Source organism: Pipistrellus kuhlii, unplaced genomic scaffold (assembly GCF_014108245.1).
Source record: "Pipistrellus kuhlii isolate mPipKuh1 unplaced genomic scaffold, mPipKuh1.p scaffold_m20_p_9, whole genome shotgun sequence".
NCBI lineage: Eukaryota > Metazoa > Chordata > Mammalia > Chiroptera > Vespertilionidae > Pipistrellus > Pipistrellus kuhlii.
The window spans coordinates 6,457,467-6,482,007 of NW_023425595.1; positions in this window are offsets into that span (position 1 = coordinate 6,457,467).

Sequence of the window (24,541 nt, forward strand, 5' to 3'; positions counted from 1 at the left end):
AAACTTGTTAATTGCACTTCACACGTTCTGTAGATACCACGTGTTTGAAGGTTATGTCAATACAAGTCAACGCCAAGCAAGATTTTAAACGAATGTTTAAAAACGACATTAATTATTACTATACCCGATATAACAGCTATTACTACAGCAGAGTTAATTATGTGGAGTAAGCGGTTTTCAGAGACTAACTTAGAAAGCAATGCTTTGGTTGGCAAAACGGAGATGGGTTTCAGAAGTAACATTTCTCCCCCCTTTTCCAAATAGGTTGTTGCAAATTCCCCAGCAAGGGTCTCATTAGAGCATTAGCTTAAGACCAAGTCGAGTAATGATCTGGGTAGACCTTGGATGAACTAACCAAGTCTGTTCTTGGGATTGTGACATGAGCATCTAAGATGCCTAGATGGCAGCTGGGAGTATGTTGAGAAGGTTCTATTGCCCATGTTGATGTTTTATATATCCAAAGGGTCATGGATAACCACTGTAAGTATCACCTATGTGTTAAGGCTTAAGATATCCACATTTTCATGTTGCAATAAACTGGAATAATTCACAACATCCCTGTATGACACATTTATCAGCAGCATTAATGATGATAGTGATAGGGCTGGCAAAGTCAGGATGTGGGAGAAAAATCTTTCCAAAAGCAAGTGGAAGTAAAGATTTTATCCTTGGAGCCCTTATAAATTTTTACCTAGGTGTTTTTCTTTCCCAGTAGACAATGAATATAATCTCTAAAGGGCAGAGACAGAAAAAGCTTTTTCTATTTATCCTGATAACTTTTCCCTGTTTTGCTGAAGGAGGGATTTGGATTATAACTTCTCTTTTATAAGGAGTCCTTTTAATGTACAGAAAAGTGTTCTGCACTCATCTTGTGATACCTTAGAATTAAAAAAAAAAATAGTGAGCAAACAGAAGAAAAAATCTTGATAAAGTTCAAACTTCTTTTCATGACTGCAATCTTGCTCTCCATCTGCCCTCCTAGCTCCTGTCACTCCTTAGCCAGACCCAACTGTAAGACAGAGACCAGGGATCTAGCTAAAATAGTATTTGTGGATCAGGTCTCTCTTGCCCTGCTCAGGGCACAAGTGGTTACAGTGGTTATCCATGACCCTTTGGATATATAAAACATCAACATGGGCAATAGAACCTTCTCAACATACTCCCAGCTGCCATCTAGGCATCTTAGATGCTCATGTCACGATCCCAAGAACAGAGCCTAGAAAGGGGGAGAATGAATGGGTAGTCGATTGGTTTGAAAATAAAATTGGACTATAGGACCCTGTTTATACCATACATACTGAGATGCTATCCCAGTGCTAGTTACTTTGTTTCTTTTTTTTTTTTTTTTAAGGTCCTTCCTATTTTGGAAGTTATATTCTTCTTCTTCTTTTTTTTTTTTTTTTTTTTTTTTTTTTTTTTTTTTTTTTTTTTTTTTACAGAGAGGAAGAGAGAGGGATAGAGAGTTAGAAACGTCGATGAGAGAGAAACACCAATCAGCTGCCTCTTGCACACCCCCTACTGGGGATGTGCCCGCAACCAAGGTACATGCCCTTGACTGGAATTGAACCTGGGACCTTTCAGTCTACAGGCCGTTGCTCTATCCACTGAGCCAAACCGGTTTCGGCACTTTGTTGCTATTAATGGTATTATTATCAACAGAGCAATCAGTTAAAGTAAAAAATATTAGTGACACCCAATGATCTCTATGCCAAATGACCTCTATAAACTGGGGAGGGGGGGGGGGGGGGGGGGGAATGTCAGGTCATATCAATAGCCAGAGCAAGTCAGAGTCTCATGATTCAGCTGTCAGGGAAGAGCATGTCAATTCCTTTTACTTCTGTACCTTTCCAATAACCACTTGATCCTCGTTACTTCCCATCTCCCTGCTTCCTCTGTTTGGATTTGTTTATTCATAAATAATTTGTGAATGTACCAATATGCTGCTACCGACTTAGACAGCTGTCATGCCTCGTTTCTAATAGGTTCCCGGAGAGTGAAGAAGCCATGGTTTGTCACACAGGTGCACATCACCACAGACACTAAGGAGAGAGTCTACTTTGTAATAAAAGTTGAATCAAAGTCTTGCTTTTTCTTCCCAGCCTCTCTTTGTAAGAGATGACGCTGGGCTTGTAGAATTTTCCCCCATGCTATTGTGTCATCTATTGGGCCTCCCCTGAGAGGAGCATAGGTTCCCCACTAGCTGATGTGTGATTTGATCTGCATGACTGACTTTGGCTTCGGGCTGTGATTGGATGTACAGTGGTGCCTCACACAACGAACTTAATTCGTTCCAGGAGCAAGTTTGTTATGTGAAAAGTTTGTTATGTGAAACGCGTTTTCCCATAACAATACATGTTAAAAAAAATAATTCGTTCTGTAGCATAAAATATGCTAAGATGACATAAAAAAAGATAAAATTTTTGTTATTATTTTTATTTAGATACTACATTTTTGAAAGTTAATAGAGAACTTTTCTGCTTCTTTCTTGTCAGCACTGCCAGCCTCACCATGCATAGTAACGCTGTGGATTCCACACCTTTTCTTAAATCTAAAAAACCACCCCCTGCTGGCTTTGAATTCTTCTTCATTATCTTGATTGCTGCTACTTCCAGGGACGTTTTTCTTTAGATCCTCATAAATTCTCTTGGCTTTGTGACAGATAATTTCTTGGGTTGTTACCTCACCTTTCACCTGCCTGTCCTTAATCCAAATCACTAATAGCCTCTCCATTTCCTCGTGGATTGAAGACCTATGTTTTTCATGAAATAGTTTTGATACTCCTTTGGCTACTTTGGCTGATTTGATTGCATCCTTATTTGTCAAAATGGTGAAAATGGTGGTCTTGCTGAGGCCAAACTCTTTGACGAGGTCACACTGTTTTATCCCACATTCACTCCTTCTAATTATTTCCTGTTTCATTTCAACAGAAATCACCTTCCTGCTTTTTTTAGAAGCCATGATATAAAAAAAAATATTGAGTTTAACTTAAAAGGACGACTGCCGTGATACGTGCATGATTTAATTCGTAATGAAGAACGATTGCCACGATACGTGCTTAACTTAAGCACAGTGACTAACGACTGCCTGCAGTGCCTGCGCGGAAGGATGCAATACATCGGCAGCGATCGTGGAAGCTCGGGCGAAGCAGTCGTGGAAGCTCAGGCAAAGCGGTCGTGGAAGCTTGGGCGACTTCGTTGTGTGAAACGAAGTTCGTTGTATGAATCATGAAATGAAGTTCGTTGTGTGCAGTGTTCGCTGTGCGAGGCGTTCTTTATGCGAGGCACCACTGTAACTCAGGCAGGATTGGACACAAGCTTTAGAGCCAATAAACATTTAAGAGCCAGCCATCTTGTTCTTTCTCTGTGCTACAAAAAACAAAAAACAAAAACAAACAAAAAAAAAAAAAAATCCCATAGAGGGGCGCTACTTAGGCCTAAATCTTAGAAATAAAGACAATTCCTAGAGTAGAAAAAGCTGCAGCTGACCTGTAGCCACCAACATGTAATAGAAATAGGCTATGGCTTTTGAGAGCCAATAGAGATTTTGGAATTGATTGTGAGGGCTGCGTCATTTAGTGAAACTAATATAATCACAAATCACACTTAGAATATTAAATAGTTTTTAAATAACTTTTCTGAAACATAGTTTACAATTTCATTGGAACTATTATCAAATCTTTACTGGTGAATCCCTTCTTTCCCTCCTATTACACTACAACTTTTAATCTACTCATTGCTGTACTGGGTTGGTTTTTTTTTCCCCCTCACCCATGCTTTCTATCAATAGAAGCAAAAAATGTTTACTCTCTCAGTATTTTATAAATCCTATATGTCTCTGAATTATCTCACCCATATGCTTTTTCTGACCCTGTCATGGGGCTGCAGGAGAAAGACACAATCATATATATCTACCTAATTAAATATTCTTTGTGTGCAAAAAGCTATTAGTGTTGGATGGATTTTTTTATTTGCTTATTATCTTTCTATTATAAAAATCCCAGTTCTTCCTTGTTTATCAAAATTTATCCTCAGAAGTGGCTCTAAGGCAAAATGACTAAGTATTTAATGTGCACTTTTCCCAGATAGGTGTTTTTTGACCTCCATAGTTCAGTTCATTATTCTTTTAGCTTATCTTTAATGTTTTATTTACTTCAGAAAACAAATTTACCTTTACCAAATTAAAATTCAGATTTTTATTTTTATTTAATTCTTATACCTAAGGTTCAGAGAGCTGAATTAATCACATTGGTTAGTTAGTGACAAACTATTATCTTTGCACCTTGCATTTATTTTAATCTGCTTAATATGTGTATTTTAAATATAAACTATTATATATACATATATATACATATATATACACACATATGTGTGTTTATTTACATAAAATGTATATCACATACATTTTATTATATATGTATTAAAGACATTACTTCTTTAGATTGTACCCCCTTCAACTCACATTCTATTTCTTAACTTTTGGAGAAACAAAAGTGGGACACTTTTCTCTATATCTTGAATGCATTTGTACATTTTCTATTTTTTTACCTCTCCCTTACCTTTTATGGTTTTATTTGCTTAAACAATGGTATGATTGTTTATTTGCATCCCACCACAATCAATTCATATGCTGAAGCCCTAACCCCCCAGTGTAACCATATTCAGAGATGGGACCTTTAGAACAAAATAATTCAGGTAAAATGAGGACTTAGAGAAGGACCCTGATTTAATAGGGTTAGTATCTTTTTAAGGGAGGCACCAAAACTCTCTTTCCAAATCTACACAAAGAGGCAAGCACCCAGAAAGAAAGCAGCACTACAACCCAAGTGGAAGGATGCTACTAAAACCAATCCTGCTGACACCTTGATCTTGGATTCCAGGCTCCAGGTGTGAGAAAATAAAGTTCTGGTTTTTAAGCTAGCCAGTCTGTGGTACCTTGTCATGGCAGCCACAGCAGAATGATGGAAGTAAATAATTATTTATAATCAAGAATTTGTTTAAATATTTAGGTGAGCAAATCATATGTTAGAAAAAAACAAAACAAAACAAAACAAAAACAAAAAAAAACATTATAATCTAAAGCATTATACCTATACTAATTAGGGTACAAAAATGGTAGCAGAAGCAGGGGTGTAGACATGGTGATTTTGAAGAATTTACACATTTAATTTGTACTCTTATTTGTCTCAGTGAGATATTAGGATAATGCAGACTAGAGCATGCTTTCTTTTTACCTCTACATATCAAGATTTCAGCTATCTCAAATATTCTATGTAGGACTTCCATTTTCAAAAAGAGTATTCTAACTACCCCACAACTTCATTTGTATAATTACTGTCTAATTGGTTTATGTGTCTACCTTGTCTTGATATAATACCCATAAGTCTTTGGATCATGCCAAATACCTATTTATTTTTCCCAGTAACCGGATCAGTCCTCATCATAAAATAGACATTTAACATATGGTACTATAGGAAAGTCTGATTACCATTATACCATAACACATATCAATCTGTGGATCACAACTTACCAAAAGATAAGAATGTAAATAGGAAACTATATACTTTTATTCTGAGATATATATTTACAATATTTAGTTTTCACAAAATTATTTTTACAATAAATATCCTTAATTACACTAAACTTGATCATCTGAGTCTGGGGTTTTTACATCAATGATTTTACACTAAGACACCTTAAACTAGACTTAAAACATAGATTAGTTTGTCCACTTTTATGAGTTAGTATGATACTTTTTAACAACAACAATAAAACCCAGAAATATTGTGTTTTGGAGTTACATAAATAAAGCTTAAGTAATGACTCCAGAAAATTACTAGGGACAAATTCATTTATTATGAAACGATTGTTTAAACCCTGACATCAGTGAAAGAGTATCAGACAAGCCATTACCCGAACTTTCGTGCAAAAGTGTACATGTAAGTACCAATGTGAAATTCCTTGGAGAGGAGCTTTACGGCTTTGTAAAATTCTCCTAATGGCTTCTCACTCAATTAAAAGTGAAGAATCCATCATGTTTTTCCAGAGTTGCATTTTACCACAATTTAAGAAGTTAATGGAAGACAGTCTTGAAAACTAAGTGTGTGAGACCATTTAACTGGAGCAAAGGGCTAATAGTTTGTAGTTCAAACTGTACTCAAAGTTGGCAATGTCAGGACACCACTCATAAACGATAAAGTTAAAAATCACTCTTGTATTTTGTCAACACCTATCAATGAAACATTAATAAGTGCTCTCTAAAAGCGACTACTATCAGATACCTAGTAGGATCTATCAATAGATGGCATTAAAAAATGGGTAATAGCAAAAAACAAAAACAAAAAATACCTTAGACTCCAGACTGTTGTTTTAGCAACCCAGACTATAATATTTGTTATGGCAGCCCTGGAAAACTAATACAGGCAAAAAATTCTATATAATAACACCCTAATATGCAAATCAACTGAACAGCAGAACAACAGGTCACTATTACACACACTGACCACCAGGGGGCAGACGCTCAATACAGGAGCTGCCCCCTAGTGCACTGTCACAGGGGGAGTGCCGCTCAGCCTGAAGCTGGGTTCATGGCTGGGGAGTGCAGCTGCAGTGGCATGAACCTCTGCCACTTTTGTGGCAGGGCTAAGGACTTGGGATGTCTGCCTGCCAGCTTAGGCCTGCTCCCCAAGAGGTCTCAGACTGTGAGAGAACACAGACTGGGCTGAGGGATCCCCCTCCAGTGCACAAATGCTGTGTACTGGGCCTGTAGTATGAAAATAAAAGATGAAGGAAGGAAGGAAGGAAGGAAGGAAGGAAGGAAGGGAGGGAGGGAGGGAGGGAGGGAGGGAGGGAGGGAGGGAGGGAGGGAGGGAGGGAGGGAGGGAGGGAGGAAGGGGCATTTAAATTATTCTCTTAGGCACTGTGCAATGCTTAGGTGAGAAGCAATTACATTTGAAAGTGACATTCTGTGTAACTTAGTAAAAACTGTATACTGTTATAAATTTAGGGTATTAATTGATTAATCTGTTTATTCAATCATCATTAAAAAAACGGTCAATGCAGGAGCTGTCCCCTAGTGCACTGTATATTTGTATATTTCTTCTAAGCCATATTATCTGCTCTGAAGGAGTTTATAGTGCAATTCTGTGGAATAACTCACCCAATAAATAATATATAAGCAGAGGATCTAAAAGCAATATAAGATAGGTAAAGTAAAAGCGTTATGTGACTCCAGAAGAATAACATATGGGTAAATTTTCAATTAATTAATATTATTTGTTAACCAGTTATTTCATAATAGACATGGAGCTAACCCTTTATATTCATGGACTCATTTAATAGTCGCAACCATTTTTTTAATGTGGTCACTAACATTTTAATTCTCAAATAATTTAAACTAAAACTCAGAGGTCAAAGAAATTACTCAAGACCAACCAGTGAATAAATGACAAAGCAAATGATTTATCTGGAAATGGGACCTAAGTGTTTGAGTACCATGCTATCTGGAGATTCAGTCTCCAAATATTTCAAACACCAATAAAAAAAAAAAAAAAAAAAAAACCCTTAGTATTTTTTAAGATATTTCTCTGAGCCTTAATGTAAAAAAAAAAAAAAAAATGAGAGACCTTCATTAATTTGCTTACTTCATCTGGTCATTCTCACATAGGCATATTCATAAATAATTTATCAGCATTAAATGATGAGAAGAGCAGGAAAAGATATTCGAGTTATTTTTGTTCAGATCTCTTCTTTTCAGTTGAGAAAACTGAAGACCAGAAAAATTATTAGAGCCGTTCGGTGTTATGAAGCCAGAGAGTTAAGACATTGCTACTCCAAGTGCCAGCACATGACTGTTTATTACTATTTTATGCAGCTTGCAACAGATTGTTTAAAAAGATAGTAATAATTCATTGCTTCCTTCATTGAGAATGTTTTGCTCTGAAAATTATCATTAGAATTTTAACACTCTGCTTAGTGGCTTATTTACATTCAAAATAAGATTCTTATCTCTTTGTGGAGAATTAATGATCTCAAGCAGGAAGCACTTTGCACAGCCAACTTTGAGTTTCCTAGAGGACACACCACTGGAACCTTTAGTCCCTAATTTAGCTCCTCCTCTTTTTCCTGCACTCAATAAAGAGGCAGAAAGTCTTGAGTTCCTTGAATTCAAATCATCGCCCTTTACCTTATCGGCTATATTAGCTATATAAATGAATTACATGCTTTAAATAGAAAATGTCCATCTCTACAGTGAATAAATGACACATGCTTTACATATGTTCTATCAGGTAAATTAGGGGTCATTTATATAAAATGGGACACATAGTGGTTACCCAATAAAGTAATTAATAATATGTGTAACCTATGGAGGAAAGTTTATTTAAAGCACATCTATATCTGATTTAATGTATGACAAAGATAAACTAATAAATACAAAATATTTTTCCAGAAAAGATAAAGGAGTTGCTAAAGTACTTTGTATTCAAAGAGTTGTAGCAGCAGAGGGACAATACCAGAAGTGATTTGGGGGAGGCTAACTGTTACAGCTACCAGAACAAAACAGGTCCACACTCTTGTAACTCATAAGAGGAGCAATGATAATGATGAAAATTCCATTCTTGGTAATGAGAGTCTTATCCCTCTTATATAGAAAATTTTAAGAAAAATAAAATACTGTATATTAAAACACACACACACAATATATATATATACATATATATATATTGTGTGTATATATATATATGTATATATATATGTTTTAAGAAAAATAAAAAATTTTAAGAAAAATAAAATACTGTATATTAAAACACACACACACACTATATATATATATATATATTGTGTGTGTGTGTGTGTGTGTGTGTGTGTGTGTGTGTGTGTATATATATATATATATATATATGTATGTATGTATGTATATATGTTTTCCCACAGTGGACAATAGCATAAGATTGTGATACCTCAGAGTAGGAAGCAAACAAGATAATCCTTAAATTTGTCACATTTTTTTTCCTGAAACAATTTTTGGACAACTGTATAATGAGGGAGGTAACAGTGGTCTCACTGAGTTAAGGAGACAGAGATAAGAATTGAAAGAAAATGAGGTAACTAAGATTGATAGAGTTTCCAGAAAAGGCAGAGCTATGTGGAAAACAGTCTGTAGAGGAATCCCCCTGAACTTTGACTGTGAGGTCCCAGGAGGCTGAAAAAAGACAATCAATGAACAACAAACCCAACAATTTCAGGAGCTCACGTAGAGCTAAAAAATATCTGACTTCCAACCTGTCAAAATGGTCAGTCCGTAATGAATACCATGAGCATTCAGAAGAAAGCCCAGAAGTGTCATGCCTTAATGCTATGGTTAAGTTACCTCTAAAGCGAAGACTTATAAAGAATGCCTTTAAAAACTGAAAAACAAGCCAAAAAAAGACTAAGCCAAGAGTCAAGTAACTTAACTGCTAATAAAACAAAGCTCAACATTCTTTAGCACAACCGTATAAAACTGGATATTCAGCAACATAATAGATGATGATTCCAGCATTCAATAAAAAATTACTAAGCATTCTGAAAATCAGAAAACTGTGACCCAATCCAGAAGGAAAATTAATGAATATGAACAGATCCAGGAATGATAGAGATGATGGAATTGGTAGACCATAATATCAAAACAGCTCTAAAAATATGTCCAATAATGTAGAGAGCACAATGAATTTAAAGGATAGAGAACCAGAGGGGAATTCAAGAAAGAATTCTTGTCAGACATTTATTTGGGTTACAGGGAACTTAAATTTCACCCACCATGACAAAAGACATTCAGAAGCTACAAATAACTTACAGAACGGAATTTCCAAATACACGTCTTTATAAAACATCAATCTCTGGAGATGGATTCTGTAATAAAATAAGCCAGGAAATAACTATGAGTGCTATATCCCCCTTCTAGAGAAATAGAGAGCTTATCCTATATAATAAAAGGCCAGGGACTATAAGTGTAATGACCAGAATGATGACTCAACCAGTTTTCATGAGGTGCATTGACCACCTCTCAGTCTTTTCCCTCCCCCACCATATCCAACCCCCACCCCTGCCTGCAGGTGAGTGAGGGAGTGAGGAACCATGGGGAAGCGGGTGGATGGCAGGAGGACTGGGCTGGCTGTCAGGCCTTTGGGATCCCCAGCTCATCCCCAGCTGCTTGAGGGATCAGGCCAGCAGGAAAGCAGGTGCTGGAGACTTCACCTCAATGTGCATGCGTCAGGCTGGCCACTGATGGAACACGCTGCCTGCTTGGGCTGCTCATGAGGATGCCACAGCTGCTGCTGCTGCTGCTGCTACCACTGCTGCTGGGGCTTGCAGCACTGAGGGAAGCTTTGGGAAGCACCTGCGACCTACCTGCCCTGGTGGCAAAGGTGGCATTTGGCCTGGGAACTGGCAAATGGGCAAAAGATGGCCCTGATCACAGGCTAGGCCTAGAAACCCTACCCACATGTTTTCATGCACTGGGCCTCTAGTCTTATATAATAAAAGCCTGATATGCTAAGTTTCTGGTTGTCTGGTTGGCTATTTAACCAATTAAAAGCATAGTGTGCTAATGATATGCTAAGGCCGTTCAACCGCTTGCTATGACCACTGACTACTAGGGGAAGATGCTCTAACTGGTAGGTTAGCTTGCTTCTGGATTCTGGCCAATTGGATCTGAGCAAGACAGGCCACATATGCCCTGGAGCCCTCCTGTGGTCCCTCCCTGGCTGGCCAACCTCCTCAATTCCTCCCTTGCCCCAATCATGCACCGTGGGGTCCCTCAGCCTAGCCTGCAGCTTCTCCCAATCCAGGACCCCTTGGGGATGTTAGAGAGCCAATTTCAGCTTGATCCCACAGACCAGGCTGAGGAACCCCACTGGTGCATGAATTTATGCACAAGGCCTATAGTTAATATATAAAGAGCTCTGACAAGCCCTGTAGATAAGAAAACTACTTAACATTTTCTAAACTACAACATTTAATACACTTGTCTTCTTAGTAATGGAAAAGTAATGCAAATATTAAAAAAAAACATGGTGGGTGGAAGGGTAGATAATTTATTGGTTTATACATACAATTTTAAAACTACAATGACTTCAGAAACAACTATTATCTATTAATAATATGACATTAATGACATTGAATTTCTGTCTCTCCCCTTTCTATTGCTCTCCATCACAGTCTCTACTTCTCTATGCTGAATTCTCTAAGAGCAACTGTCTCCACAGAATGGGATTAAATATTTATTGCCTTGAAAGCAACTTTCTTCCAATTAGAAAAATGCAGGAAGAGGATGTCAATTAGCCTACTTGGACCTATGGGCCCATTCCTGGACAATTGACAAGTATCTAGTGAGATGGGCTAATTAATTAGCATATCCTGGCTAGGTTGGGCTATGCTGAGGTAACAATCAACTCCAAAATTTCAATGGCTTACAATTAATGTTGACTATTTCTCACTCATAACATAGCCCATCATCCAATTAATGGAGGCACTACTCTATGTCATCTTTAATCCTAGAGCCAAACTGACTAAATAGCCTTTATATGTAATATTTATAACATCATAAATAAGAGTCATGGAACATCATACACTGGCTCACTAGACCAGATACTTGTTACTTCTGCTCACACATCATTTGAACAATCAACAGAAAATGTTCTACAGGGGGAAAAAGAAGATGCTTTTAAGCAATAATGCAGTCTACCACAGTTGACTTTCCTAATCATAAATATAGGGGTTGGCAAAATAGGTTTATAATCATTCCTCTGGAAAAACATATAATACAAGAATAAGCTCTGTTTGCATACTCACATATATAAACCTATTTTTGGCAATTTGGTATGTATATGAGTATGAAATACTAGGAATGGTACTGGAACAAGGAAGTCAGTGTAATCAAACACAAATTTTCCAAATTATTGATTTTGAAGTCTCTTTGCATGCTGGGAAATACTGGATATTATCTCAATACTGGAAACTTCTGCAACACAGTAGCCCTACAACATGGACCAGAAATATTTCCTGAGAAACCTGAATATCTTTAAATTTGGTGATAAAACATTTTTCACCAAGCTTTCTCCTTTGTCACATTCCAACGGCTAGTCATATATTTCCTTTGCCACAGTACTCCTTCCAATTCATCTAGAATTCTTTTTATTTTTAAGAAAATGTATTGTTCTTTCTTATAAAAAAAATACTTTGCTACATTATGAGAGTTACTACATTTGGCACAAGAAAACAATAAAAAGCCACAGTATCATTTCCCTATTTTTTATTATAGTAAAAATATATATCACATACAATTTACGTGACTTACATAGATGTAGAGCTGTTGGTTCACATGGTAATTCTGTTTTTGATTTTTTAAGACACGGTCAAACTGTTTTCACAGATGCTTTACCATTTGACATCCTTACCACAGTGTAACCTCATGCTGTTTATATTTAATAACTAAAAGTCATGAATACCAGTCTCCTCTTATGCAGGATTTAAATTCACACTTTGAACATGTTCTGAATTTTACACCATCACTCACCTGTGCATATTTGAAGGTTCTTATGTAACTTTCATTAATAGTAATGATAATGATAATAACATCAATATACATAAAGAATCTACTCTAATCAGAAACATTGAAAAAGTCACTTGTATAGTTGCAAGAAACTGACTCTGACAAAGTAATTCCTATATGGTTTTTTTTGGATCAGGTCCCATAAATACATCAAGAAACTGATCTTAATTTTTTTTTCCAAATAGATTTCCTGCCAAGGAAAGAGATATTCATCCATTGTAAATCATTAAATGAGCTGTCTATTATAAAAGTCCTTTGAGAATTGGGCAAGGCAATGTATCTCTATTTTCTAGTACATGAATCTCTAGTCCATCCAAGAGTCACAGATCTAAGAGAAAGAACAGGCAATAAATTTATATACATTGAGCTGCTACTTTAGGAACTTTCTCATTGACTAGTAATTTTTGCAATGGCACTATGAGCTAGGGAGACTGTGAGGGGAGTAATGAAGCACTTAGACTATGGATTCCCATCATTTGGGTCCAACTAATTTTAATCCTAAAATTTCTTTTCTCTTTCTAGCTTGCTTCTTCCCTTCCCCTCCCTCCCTTCCCCTCCCGTTCTCTCCCCTCCCCTCCCCTCCCCTCCCCTCCCCTCCCCTCCCCTCCCCTCCCCTCCCCTCCCCTCCCCTCCCCTCTCCTCTCCTCTCCTCTCCTCTCCTCTCCTCTCCTCTCCTCTCTTCTCTTCTTTCTCTTCTTTCTCTTCCTTTCTTTCTTTCTTTCTTCCTTCCTTCCTTCTTCCTTCCTTCCTTCCTTCCTTCCTTCCTTCCTTCCTCCCCTCCTTCCTTCCTTTTCTCTTTCTTTTTTCCTTCCTTTCTTTTTTCCTTTTTCCTTTTTTCCTTTCTTCCTATCTTTTCTTCTTCCTCTTTTCGTTATTTCAATACATACTTATGAGTATCACATTGTGTAAATATCTGCAGTGATGAAAAATGGCACATTTCTCTCCCTTACATATTACACACTAGTGGAAAATTAAATATATGAATTGAAATGGTATGGACATAAAATCAAGCATGGAAAGAGATTAGAAAGTAGCCAGTTATGTGATCTGAAATTGTGATATTAATGATGCCTCCCAAGAGTGGTTGTGACAGAATGAGATGATCCATATGAGGTTTTGATCAGAACACTTGGCTCATAGAGAGTCAAGTGATGAAGAAATTAAGGTCCAGATAGATTTAGCACATAACCCAGAATCACTCAGTAAGTACAGAACTAAAATGAAAATATAACTATCCACACTATTTTTCCATTAGTCTATGCTTCCTTCCTGAGATTCCAAATACTAAGAGAAAAAGATACCAATACTGATGCATTTCCTGGAAATTATTTTTGCTCTACCCTGATTAAAAATGTATTTCACATAAATCAGGTGACTTCCATGAAAAGGAAGTTGAGGTGAGTCACTTCCATGTTTGGAGTAAAAATCAGCATACATCTCAAAGTGTTCAAAATCAAGAATTTATAAAATACCTTTCTCATAGTCTTTTATAATCTAGAGCAATAATATCATATAATCCTTGAGTTTGAGTTCCAGGGAAATGTTACCTATCCATGAAATCCAAACAACTCCTTAGGCCAGTGTAAGTTATGAGAGGAACAAGAATTTGAGAGTTAACAAACTTCCCTGCCATCAACAAGCCCTTCCCAGCATTTTCTTCTAGGAAATTGGTAAAAGTTAGAAACAGCACTAACTGCAAAGTTGGCAATATGGTAGGGATATATGTACACTTGATCCCCTAGCTTCTTTGGGTTTCCTTATAAATAAGGTGATAGCATGTCCCAGTTTGCCTGGGACAATTCACATGTATGTTGGTTGTCCTAATAATCATCATCTTCTTTTCCTGTAAAAATCAACCCTCTTTGAATAATAAATTACATATTCACCCTGTACATAAGCATACATTACCTGCTCATCCATAGAGCAGGTGACAGTGTCTATTTTTAGAGTTCTCAATGAAAGAACTTTAGGTTATTTAACTGAAGTCATGGAAGGTGGTCAAAAATTCATTTGGAGGGGTGCTTTGTAGTTTGAAATTGTAAATTTCGGTTTGAGATTTTACATTCATTGGCTTACAATGCAATTCTTAACAGTACCTGCCCATTAGTTTCTGTGTTCATTGCCACCTACATGTGTTGCAGATGAATAATCTATTGTTTAAATAAACACAAGAAAGAAGAAAAAAAACACCGTCTCTGTAGTGGCATTTCAGGCCTTTAATGGAAGTTTTATAAATAATTGTCCCCTCCCCCTACTTCTTGAATAGAGACAAAAAACAAACAAGGGTGTTCAATAGAAGTATGCCCATCTAAGAGGGAGGTGAGAATTACTCTGCTTTCAGACCTACTGCAGCTTTAGGTAACTGCAAATTGGTAAGCAGATTAAAAAGACATAAAACATAAGCACATTCTCATGGCAGGTGTTTGTCGGTCATAAGACAATAGTTAGAGTAGCTTCCAATTTCATTATCCTCTTAAGGATCTAGTGAAACAGCAAAACAAACAAACCCTTTGGTTTTGCATCAAGAGATAGAGAATTACCTTAAGGAATAATATACATGTGTGCATTGTTCAAAATCTGATAGTTTGTTCATCCCACTGGGTTTTAGAAACTGGAACTTTGAGCAAAAATTAAAGCATACACTTCTCAGCTTGGCAGTGAGTATACAACCTGGCCCCTACCAATATACTAGTCCCCTAACTTTTGCTTTGTTACAACCAAATTGAATCATCTGGATTCCAGAAAAGATGCTTCTTCCCAGTTTTTATTAATTTACTACTGGCCCAGTGCACAAAATTTGTGCATGGGGGTGCTGGTGTGTGTCACTCAGCCCGGCCTACACTCTTTCCAAACTGTGACCCCTTGGGGGATGTCTGACTGCCAGTTTAGGCCTGATCAGACATTCCCTTGCAATCTGGGACCGCTGGCTCCTAACCACTCACCTGCCTGCCTGCCTGATCACCCCTACCCACTTTGCCTGCCAGCCTGCTCATCCCAACTGCCCCCTGCCAGCCTGATCACCCCCAACTGCCCTCCCCTCCTGGCCTGATTGCCCCTAACTGCCTCTGCCTCAGCCCTGCCACCATGGCTTTGTCTGGAAAAACATCTGGAAGTTCTCCTGGTCTAATTAGCATATTGCCCTTTTATTAGTATAGATTCATACTGTTTCTTTCACCCATGGTGGTTTGTCCTTTCACTGTAATAAATCTAAATCCCATTTACCCTTCAAAGTGGGGCTTAACTGTCAAAGCTCTCAAATACATTCAACTTCTCCTTTCTTTGAATATCTATAGAGCAGTTTCTCTGAGCCCCATCCCCCTTTCAAACTTACAGTGCTGGCATTAATGCAATCATCTGGTTTGCTTTGTAACAGATTGTAAATTGAGAGGGCAGATTTCACATTTAATTGATTTTGCCTGACTCACTAATACCACAATGCTTTTTGCATAACTGTGGTCCTATGCAAGTCTATCAAAAAATAAGTTAGGAAATACAGTAGATAATATTGTAATAACTATGTAGTATCAGGTGGGCACTTGAAATATCAGGGGGACTTTATCTAACCATGATGCTGAATACCTAAAACTAATAAAAAGTAAATAATATTAACTGTAAACTGTAATTGAAAAAAAAAAAGCATAAATCAAGATAGGAAGGAAAGAGGAGAAAGTAAGAAAAGGAGAATGAGAGGGAGAAAGAGAAAAGAACAATGTTTTCAGGGCATAAAGCATCACTCAGTGTGGTATATTGGCAGACCATAGTAATGACACACCTCTCAGACCTCAAATAAAACAGACTTACTCTTTTGAGATATGTCTTAAATGCATTAATCTATTCATTTAAGACACACAGTAAACAATGTCTGTGATTATCATTTGAGATAGCCAGTATCTTATGAATGCCAAACTTACTGAAACTGGTAGTGGCTCAGGGTAGTGGAATGGACACATAGAAGTCAAATCTCAGCTTATTCACTTATAAGGAACGAGCACTTGTCCAAGTTATTTAATCTCTCATAACCAACATTTCCTCATGTATAAAATGAGTATTATATTGCCCAGTTGGTGTTGCTTAGTGATTGAGCATTGACTCATGAACCAAGAGATCCCCAGTTTGATTCCTAGCACAGGGCATGCAGGAGGCAGCTGTTCAATATTTCTAACTCTAAGCCCTCTCCTTTCCTCTCTCTATAAAATTAATAAAAACATATTAAAATGAGGATTATAGAACTAATGGCACAAGGCTGTGCTAATTACTAAATGAGAGAGTGTGGGGGACATAATAGTCATGCAATGAATGGCATTCACAATAGTATTAAAAATAGTTTTTAGGCAATTTATTCTTATTAAATTTTTCAAGTCCACAGAGGGTGTCCTAATTTGCATTACTTGATTTATTTCTATTCTTTTATTGTTCGCTCCTATGGGCTGGTTGGGGGATGCAGTAAGGGCAGGTGTGAGAAAGTCTAGCAGGTGGGAACCCTGCTGAAGGCTTGGTTTATAGAAATGGAAGAATGCTCACTGGTTTCCCCCATGCTCTCTCATACCTGATCACATGCGAGTGTGTTAACAGCAAAACCCATCACAAACGACTATTTCCATTTTCAAATAATCTCTTATTATCACTGCTCAGTGAGTGTGAGCAGGTTTTATCTATTCCTGAGAGAATTCAAACCATTTTACTCTAATGACAGAATAATATCTCCCATTTTCCATATCCAGGGAAAGGCTGAATCTTTTAAACCGAGTTTTGCATGACTTACTTAAAGCTGACATTTTGCACGTGTGGAACTCAGACTCTCCAGAAGCCTGATGAATGCTCCTAGATTTTATTGGTATGCAATTTCTTGAAAGATTCAGTAACATCTTAGCTTGATGGGATGATGGGGATGCAAAAAAGCATTCTTAATATCGAGACCAATCTCGTGAGTCAGGTCAGCACTGAATCAAAATGGTAATTCTCCCCAAACTAGATGTAGAATTATGAATTCTATTTATTATTTTAAATCATTTTTCCATAAATTTGAACTGTTGTGTGTTTTTTTTATGTAGACATTAAGCATCTTCCATAATATCAGGGCCTTATTTATATGGCAGTAAACAGATGTGACTAGAAGAGTTTACCAAAGTATATAGATGTGAACAAAAAAACAAAGTTTATTGTACTATTAAACTGTAAACTAAAGTCTATATTTCTTTTAATATATTTTTACTGATTTCAGAAAGAGGATGACAGAGAGAGAGATAAAAATACCAATGATGAGAAAGAATCATTGATTGGCTGCCTACTGCAAGCCCCTAATAGGGGATCCAGTCCACAACCTGGGCATGTGCTCTGTGTGGGAATTAAATGACGACCTCCTGGTTCATAAGTCAATGCTTAACCACTGAGCCACACCCAGCCAGGCTAAAGTATATATATATTTTAAAGAAGTTTCTTGACAATGCCTCCCTATCTTATTGTAGTAGATGAAATATGACATAAAGTTTTACACACAGAATATTCTCAAGTGAAAACAAATAGTTAATCAGAGATAGTTACCTTATGGAAAGGCCACATAATCATACACATAGAAGGAATACATTGTGCAACAAACCATAGAGCATCGAAGTCATAAAGCCTATGAACAATTTAGAAAAATCCTAATTCTCACCCAATCTAATTGGGTGACTATGTAAAAAAAAAAAATACTTAACCCATGCTACGTTTTAAATTTTCTTATCTGGAAAAGGTGGTTAATGACAGGTATTTCATAGAATAATAAAGACCAATGATATAGAGTTGTGCACATAATACCTTCGTAAGAATCAATAGTACTACTTCTTTCCATTTTCTTTCTAAATGAGCTTCAATTTAATTAGCAACTTACTTACAACCAACCATAAATCTAAAACTGGGAAAAATCATGAATGTATTTAATTATCTCAAAATATGAACTGTTAATTGACACATGAACTCAACCAGTTTGAGTTGTAACTGTTCTTTTTGTCTTCATATTTAATTGAACTCAGAACCAGAGCATCAAAATATTATCCTAATGGGCCCTGAATCAAATTCAGTTTAGTTCCATCACTGACTCACTGTTTCACCTTGTAAAGACTACATTCTTTGATATCTTAGAAATATCTTATTTTGCTTCTTGTTATCCAAACTGGCTTATAGGGCATATAGTTAACTTGTGGCTTAGTTGGCTGAAGCATCAGGCTCATACACCAAAAGGTTTAGGGTTCAATTCCCAGTCAGGGCTCATAACTAGATTGTGGGTGTGATCACTGATCAGGGTGCCTATGGGAGGCAATTAATGGATGTTTCTTTCTCCCTTTCTCTCCATTCCTAATTTTCTAAAATATCATTAAAAACATATCCTCAGATAAGGATTAACAAAAAAATAGTAATTAATTAATTAAATAAATAAAGCCATTTAACTTCTGCCACAACTTATTCATCTGTATGTTATGGTGATAACAATATATATATTTTACCTAACCAGATGTTCAAAGTCTTATGTCAGATAATAAACATAAAACTGCCTTGAAAATATATTGTGCTATGAAAAGTCATTACTATTTAACATAAAGTCAATACATCAACCTGTATTTTTATTGGTAATAAAATTTAAACATTGTTACCAGCATAATTTACCATTTATGATTACTATCCTAACTATAATTATTCCTGCACAATTATATTCTGAAAGAATAGTCTTAGAATACAGATAGGTTTTCTCTGTACGTTAGAAATAAGGCAAATATCAGCCAGGAAGCCAAGATCCCAACGTTTCTCATTAGTCCTCCTGATATAAAATATGAAGAACAATAGAGAGAGAGAAAATAGCCCAGATTGACCACAAACACTTCAATTCCCTTCACTCTCAAAATTACTCTCAGGTTTTAGGTTTTGCTAAACCTTGATCCTTCTACACTTGAAATTAGAACATACTTTAGTTCATTTTTTTTTAGTAATGACACTGACCTTGAGAATACTAATATGTATTGAACATTTTATAATTCTGTCAAATGCATTCCTTATTAATATCCGAATAATACAAGGAGGCAGTATATCAAGGTAATGAAGAGTCCAGATTCAAGAGCTAAACTACTTGATTCTCCAACCCCTGGCTTTGAATCCATGGACCGGATATTTGACCTTTCCTTAACTATCTACCCTCATTTTGAAAATGGAAATAATAATGAAATTTACCTGTTGGGTTTTGTGAGGATTAAATGAGATAGCTTATATTTGAAATATACTTAAAATTGTACCTGAAATATTCACTGAAATATATCTGAAGGTTGAGAGTTAGCATTATTAGATTATCTCATAGAAGAATGTAAGTTTTCTTTACAGAAAAATTTAAATGTACACAGTTCCCACAGCTTATCCCCTTCAGAGACAACCAGGTGACCATTCTAACTGAGGGGAAGGTGTTCGGGGTCTATGGTTGTTTATTTTCCCTGTACATACATTGGGCACCAAGAATGATCCAATCATGACTGATATTTCTTGATATTTTCACAGAAAATTACGAAGCACTGTCTTTAACATATGAAAGCTTACACTTTTCAATTCCCCTACATTTTGGTGAGGTTCTATGACTAATTCTGGCCATAAAGATCCCTCAGTAACTAAAGGTAGTCTTAAAAAGATCTCTGCAGTCAATTGAGGGCTACATGACTTCCTGTTTCCTTGAAGGTCTCTAAAACTGCCCCTAAAGTTCACTCACCATGATTTCAGAAGGAAGACAAGTTAAGGTCTGACTTCCACACAAACACTGCATTCTCATAGCCATGCATGTTCCCCTAAAAAGAAAGTATGTGTAAGCATGTTGCTCTCCCTCCAAGTGTGATCCACATGAGTGAAGGGCATAGATTTACAGTGCCTCCGATGTGGACTCCCAGCTGACTGGTGATCGTAAAGTACCTCGTTCAGTTTGAATAATTGAATTGCATCTTTATTTTTGAGGGAAGTGCTTGAGAACAGTCAGTTCAACCTGTTCTGTTTGTTCACAAGGCCTGGCTGGCACTCATTTGAGCACCACAGGAAGACTTTTGGTGTCAATTACCGAAACAGGGATGGATGGGTAGACAGCTGGATGTTTTGATAGATATTTTGCATGGGGGAAGTGTGGATCTTAGTTGATGGGATCATATGCAATGGATGGTCCAATTGATGATATTGTGCCTTCCATTAATGTTCTTAAAGATTCAAAGTTCACTTCGAGTTGGGTCCCTTAAGAATAGAGATCACAACCAAAGTTATTACCTGACAGACTCTTTTATAAAACTATTCACCAGCCTTTGAGATGATGTGTTGGGGCTTTTGCTGCTGTTGGTAATAATAATAACAATAATAGTTGTTATTATAACAGTTATTACTACCAAAATATATTTAATATTTTTATATGTCTGACCCATTATTAGATATTTTTGTCAACTTTCAATAATTCTTATTATACATACTCTTCTCCACTCCTTCATTTGTCTCCAGATGGTGGATTAAGGCTAGGAACAAGTTAATATACTTAGGCTAGTACTGCCATAATGAGGGATTTTAACTCTTGGAATTTTTACTTTTTTTGGCCTCCCTAAAAGCACGGCTTTCACATGTTGCCAGAATCTCTAAAATAAATGATATCTAAGCTTATCTTTCAATTATGAATTTGCTTGGTTTGGGGAGTCTCAGGAAAAAGGGCTAATACTAAAGTATGTGGTTAAAGCTTTAAGTCAGAGGCATAATATCAGTATTCTGGGCTTTGGATGATTTAGCTATATTCAGCAAGGTGAGGGGTTCCTCATGGATTTTAGAATCTTATCCTGTTTTTCTGACAGAATAATCCTTTTTGCCTTAATTTTTTTTATATCAAACCCATAGAGCTTAAATGATTTTGGATGAGCACACTGATAACTCCCAGAACTCCCCTCCCCTATCTCTAGTTCTTGGATTAAGATACTCTACTGTGCTGGCTTCACTAAACTTTTGGCATTAGCAGATACAAATTCAGTTTGTTAAATGTGCGGCTCAGAATTCATTTCCCTTCCTTTTATCCCAGATTGTTCTAGACTAAGGTCAAAGCTTTTAAATGCACCCAATGGAGTAAAAAAATGTGTTAAACTTCCAAGACATTCCAAACATTTGTCTCTATGGTTTGTGACCAATATATCCATTAATCTACTCTTTGGTCCAAGCTTTTGCCCTGAAAGTCTTAGGTCAAGTAAACACTGATGTTTTCAATTTTTCTTCCATTCACTTAGCAAACAATCACTCACAAAAGCCCCAGGAAATGAATGCCAAGCCAATCCACTAAAGACAATAACGATGTCAGTAAATATGCAGGACTGTTCATCTTCAGACTTGCCTTGCTCAAGTTTCTTTTAGTTTTGTAGTGCAATGGCAGTGGTGGAAGTAAACAGCTTTTAATTAGGTTGTGCTATTATGGATCTGAAAGCTGCCTTCGTGGGATGAAAATGAACACTGTGCTCTTTGTCTTTGCCAAGACAGAAATGTAGTTCAAAAGCAAAACAGGGTCTATCCGGATTCTAGAGTCTATCCAGAGTCACTGTCAATGACAGGCCTGGGTACATTGCATGTAACTCCATCACATGACCTCTTCTCAAAGGTGATCTTCCTTGGCCATTAAAAACGTGGAAATGGCCGAGACCGGTTTGGCTCAGTGGATAGAGCATCGCCTGTGGACTGAAAGGTCCCGGGTTTGATTCCGGGCAAGGGCATGTACCTTAGTTGTGGGCACATCCCCAGTAGGGGGGGTGCAAGAGGCAGCTGATCAATGATTCTCTCATCGATGTTTCTAACTCTCTATCTCTCTCTTCCTCTCTGTGAAAAATCAATAAAATATATATTTAAAAACGTGGAAATGCATCTCTTCCATTTTCCTTCCAGGTCCATTTTACATGTAACCAAGAGGAACATAAAAACTAACTAAGTGCAAGAAAAGTAACTCAGCCCTAATACCTCTGATTAATCCTTGGTGGTTCAATGTTCTCAACCAGAAATAAAAGCAACCAATATTCATTGGAACCATCATATTGTATTGTGAGATATAAATGAGATAATGCTCATGGGATTGCTTTGCAAATTTGAAGTCTCTCTATAAAGGTGCATATTATTATACTATTTGCTATCATTCAATCAAACTTCTGATATCTTCAAAGGTTTGGAGGAAAGTTTGAAACATTTCTCCACTTTTGAATCCCTTATGTCATTTTCCCCTGTAAATTTGACTTGGGGTATAAAATTGCTAAATGACTGTCCTAATAGCTATTTAAGTAGTAATTTCAACATAGTCATTAGCAAAACTTCATAGACAGCCTTGTGTGAAATCCTGTGACCTTGGAATTTTCATCCCATCCTATAGTAAAGAAAACCTGAAAATGTAAAAATATTCTCTAAAGATGATAAGTGGGAAATTCCTCATTATTTTTCTATGTAACAAATGTTTTAAAGTAGTCTATTGAAAATGCAGATGATGGCTTTGTCCAGCTAAGTCACATTTTGGCAGAGGAAAAAACTTGACATTATACTGACTAAAACAAAACCATAGACTATGATCAATATATATGCATGTATGTGTGCACATGTAGATGTTTGTGTATGAAAGAGTAAAACAGAAAGAATAAATGTACATCTTGGGTAATTTATTACAGCTTATGAAAATGACACAAATTCACTGTGAGCTTAGATGAAATAGATATAAAGGCTTGTCATCTTCCCTGCTCTTTGAAAAACACATTATTTTTCAATATTTAACCCATTTTTAAGTAGATTGACTCTGGTCAAAGTAAGGATATGGATCTCAGAGTTCTGCCACTCATTTCTTTATATCCTGTACGCTATCGTTGGGAAGCTAGCAAACCAGACTATTTTAATATCCTCCCAACTGCTTGCATCTGATCAGCCCTTCCTTTGTACCAAACATTCTTGATGGTTTCTGAGAATTCAAAGTCATTTATTATCTCACATCATTCCACATTTCCACATATATTTAACAGCCAGCATCACATCTCCCCAAGGCCGATTCTACCTTCACAAGAGGACTCACTCTTTCTGAGATGTGTTCTTTCTGAAAGCATGTCCCAGAAAATAGATATGCCCTGACTACCAAATCATATTGGAGGACAAAGGCAGTGTCTCTTCATTCATTTTTATGTTCTATAGCACCTAAAACTCCTCATCTAGTCAAGTCTTACTAAATAAATGTTGCTCTAGAGCTTATCATCATTTCAGTCTATATGCCAAAATCTATACACTTCATTATTAGATACATGCTTATTAAACATCTACCACATGATAAGACTTTCTAGATACTATAGGCAAAGGAATTATCCCCTAGGAATGTAAATTGTTTGTTTCAAGTTGGATTTAGCAAAAGAACATGAAGTGTGGAGTACCGCTGTATCAGTGGGTGCAATGCTGTCACCTCCATTGGAAAAACAATCTGCAGTGCTTCCTGATGAGGTCCCTAGTGATGGGTACATTTTATTGTTTCCTATTAAAAAGGGCGGGATTTTTTTCCCTGGGTGATTAAAATAGTAGCTGCAGTTTTTCAGCTCCTCTTATGTATTAGAAACTTTACATGATATTCACCCAATAGCAGTGTGTTTTATTGCCACTTAATCTCACAGAAAAGGAATAGATGGCCCTAAAACTTAAATTTTGGAATCTAAGATTTAAGCCCACCCTGAATGCTGCACACCTGTGCTGGTTCCCCTCTTACAGGCTGCTCTTCAATAGATGTGCTCTGAACTGGTCCCTCCCGAGTTCTGCTTCCAGAACACTGCTCCCTTCCACCTGCCTTCATGTTCCCCTTCGCCTGGCACCACAGGGGGCCTTGAAGAGGGTTAGGAGTTTGCAGGGCTTCCTCTTTCCTGGTGAGAAGCTTGCTGTGAAACTTATCACAGCAGCTGAAAGAGACAAGTAAATGTTTTCCAAATAAGAA